The sequence below is a fragment of the Dermacentor silvarum genome, chromosome 3 (genome assembly GCF_013339745.2).
Source record: "Dermacentor silvarum isolate Dsil-2018 chromosome 3, BIME_Dsil_1.4, whole genome shotgun sequence".
In the NCBI taxonomy this organism is placed as follows: domain Eukaryota; kingdom Metazoa; phylum Arthropoda; class Arachnida; order Ixodida; family Ixodidae; genus Dermacentor; species Dermacentor silvarum.
The window spans coordinates 109,830,624-109,838,164 of record NC_051156.1 but is presented as its reverse complement, the minus strand read 5'-3'; positions in this window follow the sequence as shown (position 1 = coordinate 109,838,164).

Genomic DNA, 7,541 nt, shown 5'->3' with positions numbered 1-7,541 from the left:
TCGGGCCGCCACGCCGCCAGCGTGCCTTCTACAAGCCAGCGCTGCTACGCTCGGGTTTCCTGCCCATCGCTCAGCGACGCCGAAACGTTGGTGAGACGAACGCCGCCTTCTTTCGTCGCCTTGCCGCCACCCTTCCACATGGAACTGTGTTACGCGCGCTATCACCTATGCCAAGCCCTAACTCTGTGTGGTGTTTAACTTGGATTTTTTTTTCTTGTGTCCTCCTTTCTATTTATTACTTCTGCTTTTCCCTTAATTTCTCCTACTTTCCATCTTAACGTGTATATTAAATGTCTTGTTCTGCTCTTTAAAACCAACGGCTTCGTCCTTTGATTCGGTCCTCTGAGGCTCTGCCTCAGAGACCTGCCTTCAAACAAGAACCTGCTCATCACACACGGTACCTGCAATGGGGATTACGCAGCGGTTCAAGATAGGACACAAAACATCGTCTACAGCAGCTGAGGTGACCGGCATTCGAGAAGCAGTCCGTTGCATACTACAACAAAACCTCGCTAAGTGGACGGTGTTCTGCGACTCAAAAGCGGCGCTGCAACTCATAAGCAATTATATGAATCCCAAAAGCGCATATAGCCCTCTAATCTACGACATCATGGCTCTGCTTACTGAGGCGTCTCAATCCGGACATACCATTGCACTGCAGTGGATTCCCAGCCACTGTGGAATAGCCGGAAATGAGCAGGTTGACGCGGAAGCAAAAATGGCGCACACTGACGGGAAGATTATAAAACTTCCCTTTTGCCGTTATGACGTCAACGCCTTGCTACACAACTCCATCAAAACGTCTATGGAGCGACAATGGGACAACCCCGAACATCGGCAAGAGCGCCTCTATAGACTTGACGCCGGTTTGCGATTCCGACTTCCACTTCGGATGCGGAGAGGCCAGGAAACACTAATCCATCGATTACGGCTTGGTGTTGCGTACACTCGCAAATACCTTCACAAGATTGGACGAGAACGGGACCCTGATTGTAGCGTCTGTCACACTCCCGAGACAATAGAACACATACTTTGCGTGTGCCCTCAATATGCGGCTGAGCGAAGGACACTAAAGCGTAGTGTTGACTGTTTGGACTCCCGCCCCTTTTCGGAAGCCAAGGTTTTAGGCGCATGGAGAAGCGTTGATCATGCCCAGCGCACCATAAGATCACTTTTGAACTTTATGTGTGAGACGGGCTTAGACGGTCGTCTCTAGGACCTGTGCAGTGTGCGGTGCGCTAAATGTGTTTGTGCGATGACGTTTTGTGTGGACAGCACTACTCCTGCGTTTAGTGTGTGAAAAGTGCACAACCGCGAATTGGAAAACGTGTGTAAACAGTAGCTCATTGTACGATATCATAATCACCTGCCACCTACCTATCTCTGTATCTCCCACTTCCCCTTACCCCAGTGAGGAGTAGCAGGCTAGAGACACGCTCTCCAGGCCGACTTCTCCTCCCTTCTCTTCATTAAAATATGCTCTCTCTCTCTCAAAGGTGTACCATCATTCCATACTTCCAGTACTATCACATGGGGTAGAAACTTTGAGCTTAACAATGGAGTGTGAGAATAAGTTACGGATCGCTCAACCAAGCGATGAAACGGAAAATGCTATGCCTATATAACGATAAGAGACAGAGAAAGAGAGAGGTGTGCATCAGAGAGCAAACGGGGGTAGTGGTAGTAGTAGTAAATAACTTTATTGAGGTACCGAGAAGCTAGAAAGCGGGCCTGCTAGCCGTTGGCTAGTGCCATGTCGGAACAGAGAGGCCGTGCCTCTCCGCTCGTTCACGGGCCCTCTGGACAGCCAGAAGCTGGACACCTTGTTTGGGGTCTGTGATGACCTTCGTCCAGTCTTCTTGGTTAAAATCCTGTAACGCAGGGCACTGCCAGAGCATGTAACTTAAAGAGCAAAATTCAGTGCCACAATGTGGTAGTTGAAATTAAGAGTAAAAATACGAACTGGGCAGGCTGCTTAACTTATACGGCAGATAATCGGTGGTTCATGGTAGAGAGCGGCTGCTAGGGGAAAGGCAGCGCAGTCGAGGTCGGCGGAAAATTAGGTGGGGTGATAAAATTAGGAAATTTGCAAGCCAAACTTGAAATCAGCTAGCGCAGGTCAGGGTAATTAGAGATCGCTGGGAGATGCGTTCATCCTGCAGTGAGCATAAATGTACGCTGATTACGTTTGAGAACATCCAAATTTGTGCGGGATTTCAAAATGATGTACATCCATGATGCACGTCATTGTGGTTATGTATATATAAATGTGCGTGTGTGCGTGTTTCTCAAACCTATGGGCTCGACGTAACCGAAGTCTCACGAAATAAATCGGACTTATCTGTACAATAATAAACACTGTGAGTGCTCTTTTTCTGTGTATTGCTAAATAAACAGCGATTAAATATAGCGAAATAATATAGGTACATACCTGGCAAACACGTAGTAGTGTCGCGCAAAGAGGTGTTCCCCTGTAGGGTGCAGATCTTTTTACTCCAAACGGGACGTTAATAGTTCGGAGCTCTGAAAGGCTGTCGTCACTTCACTTTCATGATGACAGGCTGCTTTATGATAACGCTGCTGACAGCATTACCGGAGACTTCACGGAGGCATCGACCTTGGTAGTCCATTAGAATGGAGAGGTGTAGACCAACGGGACAGGTGTTGTCCCTCACAAGTTGTTACCGACAAAGAGGAGAAATTTTACGTAGTGTTTTGACACAACTGGCTAAATTAGAACTCACACGACGATTATTTCATAAGGTGTGCCTTATTTCACAGCATCGCGCATGCTCGAGCAGTCCACGTTATTCTCGTATCTAAGGTGGAACATTCATTCATTCATTATTTATTTATGATCCTCTCAGGGCCAATGGCATTACAGAGTAGATTGGGGAACTAGTTGAAGATAAATTACGCATAACACCATCAGCCAACAGCGAAAATACACTCGTAAGAGTATAATTACAGAAGTTTAGCGAATCACAAACAAGAGTACATAAATATTAGTTCTAATTACTCAAACTACAATTCAACGTACATAGATTGCGTAAACCGAGGTGCATAAGGGACATAAATAATCAGAGTGCACAATTCATGATAAGAAGAGCACTGAAGCAATAGTTATGAACAACTGGTACGAAGACTACTCAAAACAAAATGCCGTGTGAGGTTTGTTTAAAACGGTTAGTATCAATTACGGTGGCAACAGTTTCGGGAAGGTGATGCGACTAATAATATGTCTCCGGGACGAATGAACGTAAGAAGCGGTAGGATCTACAAGACGAAATACCGACTTTGTGTTGGTGATCAAGCGATGATGTCGGTAAGAAGCTCGTTTTATAATACAGGATGTTGATATATCTTATGAAAACGAGAGAGCCGCGAATGTTTACGCCGTGATGGTAAGTGTGCTAACTGTAGGTTAGACTTCATTGTGGTGATGCTGGCTGTCCTATGATAGCTGGAAAATATGAATCGTGTGAAATTCTTCTGCACCATTTCTACTGAATACATATGATTTTATTCGCTAGACTTCATTGTCGTGATGCTGGCTGTCCTATGATAGCTTGAAAATATGAATCGTGTGGAATTCTTCTGCACCATTTCTACTGAATACATATGATTTTACTCGCTATTCTGATATATGTTATCCTATTGACGTCCCGATTTGTATCACAGACAGCATTGCCGTCCATCGTAGGCATACGTTCGCCCGCACCATCAGCTCTATAATGCGCAAATTCGTATGCACAATCAGTATGGCGCTTCCGCTTCGTGCTTAATGGCAATTGTCAGCAATATATTAGAAGTCTCAGGCTAGCAGAATGAAATAGGTCAAATTGTCCAATAGCAACAAGTTTTGATAATTAGAGATGTCGATGCGTTTTGGCCGAAAACAGGGTGAATTTGAGATCGCTGCGAGAGGCCTTCGTCCTGTAGTGGACATAAAGATAGGCTGATGATGATGATGTGTTTTGGCTGTCTTCATCTCGCTTGGAGAATGATAGCTCCAAGAGTGTCTGTAAAAATATTGATCCTCATTATTATGACTGAGGCCAAACGCAAACTATAAAAAATAGAAGGGCCGTAAACACATCAATAATAAAGTAGACGGATAGCATATACTGATAACTAGAGACTGGATTTTAGGCAAATGCCTTTTTTGTTCCTTGCGCTCCTATCGCCCCACTTTGATATATGAGCATGAATGAGAGGTTAAGAAGGGCTTTTATAGTGTTTTTATAGTGCCTATAAATGCCTATTTTGGCGTTTGTGCCTAAACGCCTGTAAACGCCTATAAATGCATATTTTCAATATCGGCGCCTATATGAACACTATTTAGCCTCAAGTTTCGCTTTCGAGTGCAGTTACAGACTGTTATTTATGTTACCGGGCAACATTGACTGTTCGGAACTCTATGGGGTTCAACCTAGCACTTTAGTTCAACCAACTCCCGGAAAACAACTGCTACAAGCATTGAAATGGGACGCGCCGCCCAGCATACGCCGCCGCGCTGACATTGAACGAGCGGTTGGCGAATGCGAAACCGCGGAGAGCCGTCAGGGGAAAGGAGAGTTAAGAGCAAAAGAAGAAAAAAAAATATGATGTGCACGCGGCTATTGCTTTGTTTGTAATTTAATTTTTTATGGTGTTCACCGCCGTCGGGCGTTCCTTCTCAGCGTATGAGATCATTCTCAGTGACAAGAGGCACAATTTTGAATCCAAAAATCGGGAGATGGTGGTAGTTTGCTATTGTTTCCACAATCTCCACAATGATTCTTAGACTACGTTCGGCGTGCTCTCCAAACAGATTTCTTCATATATGTGCAATTCAAATGCGCGGAAGTGTATTTGGCAGTGCTGGGACGTCTTGCCTGTACAATTCGGATAATGTCATTGTATGAGAAAATTGCCAAGAGTTGTACCTAACAGTCCTCATGTAAGAACATGCCAATTTCTTATTAAATCGTAGTCTCTCTTGCATTTGTTATTTGCCTGTTTTTGGTGTGTCTTAATTTATTTGCGTCAGGCAGACATAAAGTATCACTTTTTTTAATCAGTATTCCCAGCTTTCAAATATTCGTTTGCATGCCTGTTTCACTATATGCGACGCTCGAGTACAGTGGCATCGAACATGAATATGAGCAGTGTACTTATTGAATTAAACCAATTGATCGTCATTAGTTCAGCAGTTTTATGAGACCATTGCACGGCTATGTTCAACTGTTGGCGCCTTTGTGCCATCGTAGACAATAACATTTCTTGTTTTCCTATCGTATATATATAGGCCGCGCACGTCTTGGTTTGAAATTATTTGCCTTTCTGTAAAAATTTATTGTGGCTATATTTACGACGTTGGAGGCCTAAAACGTTGTTTTGCCTGCCTATTTTTGGCGCCTAAAACGCGTTTTTTATTGCCTAAAGATCCGGCCTCTACTGACAACACACTTATATCTGCTAAAGCCCAATAGCGTGTCATGACGAGTATTAAAAGTGAGGTGATTACGTACAAAGAGAAACACAGCCTATCAAACATGCAACATTACTTGGCAGCGTAGCAGTGATGTTACTGCTTTCCACAGCAGCGCATGGCCAAACAGCGCTTGGAACAAGAATTGTTCACTGCACTTTGAGATTGCAAGTCAGAGCGTACCGCAACGATGAAGGCACGCGCCATCATCGGCTATCTGTGTGGCTTCTTGCCAATCAGCCTCAACAGCATAGTTCCGCGCTTACCGGCGTCAGCTCAAGTGGTGCAGACAGACATAATTAAACATACATGCTTAGAAGCCTCGGTTTAGAAACACCCCAGACAGGAGCCATGGCGTAGCACCTACGTATTCCAACGCCTTCGTTCTTTACCACAAGTTTAAACGCCGAGTTTATTTAACTTCACCTTTTTATACATTCTGCACCACCCAAGAAGCAGTGGGCATCTCGAAGTGATGCAGAATTTGTAAAAGTTTCTGAGGGCTTTGCCGCCTTGTATTTTGGTGCAGCAAGCTCGCAACAACTCATCATGGCAGGGATATGTTTGCAGTACTCGAATCAGTGGCCAAGAACGTCGAGAATTTCTGTCGTCTTGCAGTAAACTGACGTAGTGCAATTTCATATTTTGCTCCGATCATTCAGGGTACGGCTGCAGGGATCTTAATTTAAAGAGATATTTTTCCATTGTACTCATTGTTTCCACAGATGATCAATAAGCATCGCACGATACTGAAGCTTTCGGATACGATCTCTTTGCACCTACACGAGCACGATCTCTTTGCAACTACACGAGCACCTCGAACTGGCCGCAGGCCAGTTCGAGGTGCTGCAGGAAGTGGGGTCAGAATTCATCAGGATAGAATTCCCAAAAACAGAAAGCGGGCTGGGCATACTGAGAGTGGTTCTGCTTCTTGAGAATGCATCGGTCAAAAGGCGGGAGTTGGAGGAAGCCTTCACTCGTAGGAGTAGAGTCCTCAACTTCTCACCTGTGCCTTCTCCTCTGAGTTAAGTCTTGACGCCTCGTGAAACCTCTATTTGTTCTGCCCTGAGTGGTTTCAGCGCAGAACTCCATCAAGGTCCCTTCCAGTTCTTTCATTCTTTCAGCATCGTACGAGGTTCCTAAATACTGACACGTACACATGTTTATCTTTCACCGGTGGCCGCTTTCAACATTGGCTGACAAATGTTAAACGTTATCGCTCGGCGCAGGACGCGCCTGCATTGGAAGCTTCTCGGACGTTATCAATGCTTCTATCCGTCGTCTGTGGTCACCGACGCCCATGTAATCTGATTGTATGAGCGACGCGAATTGTCCAGAACTCTCTGGAAGACACGCGGGCATCAGGGATTAATCTGGAACCTTCGATGACTCAGGTATAAAAGCCGACGCGTTTCGCCGCTGATCAGATTTCGACGATCGCCGACTGTGTTCGCCGCTATCGTTGTGCTTCAAGTGTAACTTGCTTTTGTGGGCACAGGTTCGCCCAATAAAGAATCAGTTTCGTCATTCCCAGTTTTACGACTGTTTGCTTCATCGTCACTACTACGTGACATCTGGTGGAGGTGCTTTTATGTCCTTGTACCGGACCCCCCCGTCCAGCCGTGAGCCAAGCCCACACCGTCTAGAAGACGTCGACGCCTACCCCGACCAGCGAGCTAGTCGCAGGCTACTGAACCTGCCACCGGAGTACGAACCCCTACCTGAGAAGACCAAGAGGACAAAAGTCATGACCTCGGCAGCAGCTACCATGACAGCCCCTGTGCCAACATCTGCGGTCGTGATGCAACAATCCAGGGAGCCGCCGACTTTCCGCGGTTCGCCATGTGAAGACGCCGAAAGCTGGCTGGAGGCATACGACCGGGTCGCTACGTTCAACAAGTGGGACTGCGACGAAAAGCTGCGCCATGTTTACTTCTCTCTTGAAGATGGCGCCAGAACCTGGTTCGAGAATAGGGAACGTTCACTAACAACCTGGGACCTCTTCCGAGCCGCCTTCCTGGACACCTTCACGAGCGTCGTCCGTAAAGAAAGAGCTGCAGCCTTGCTG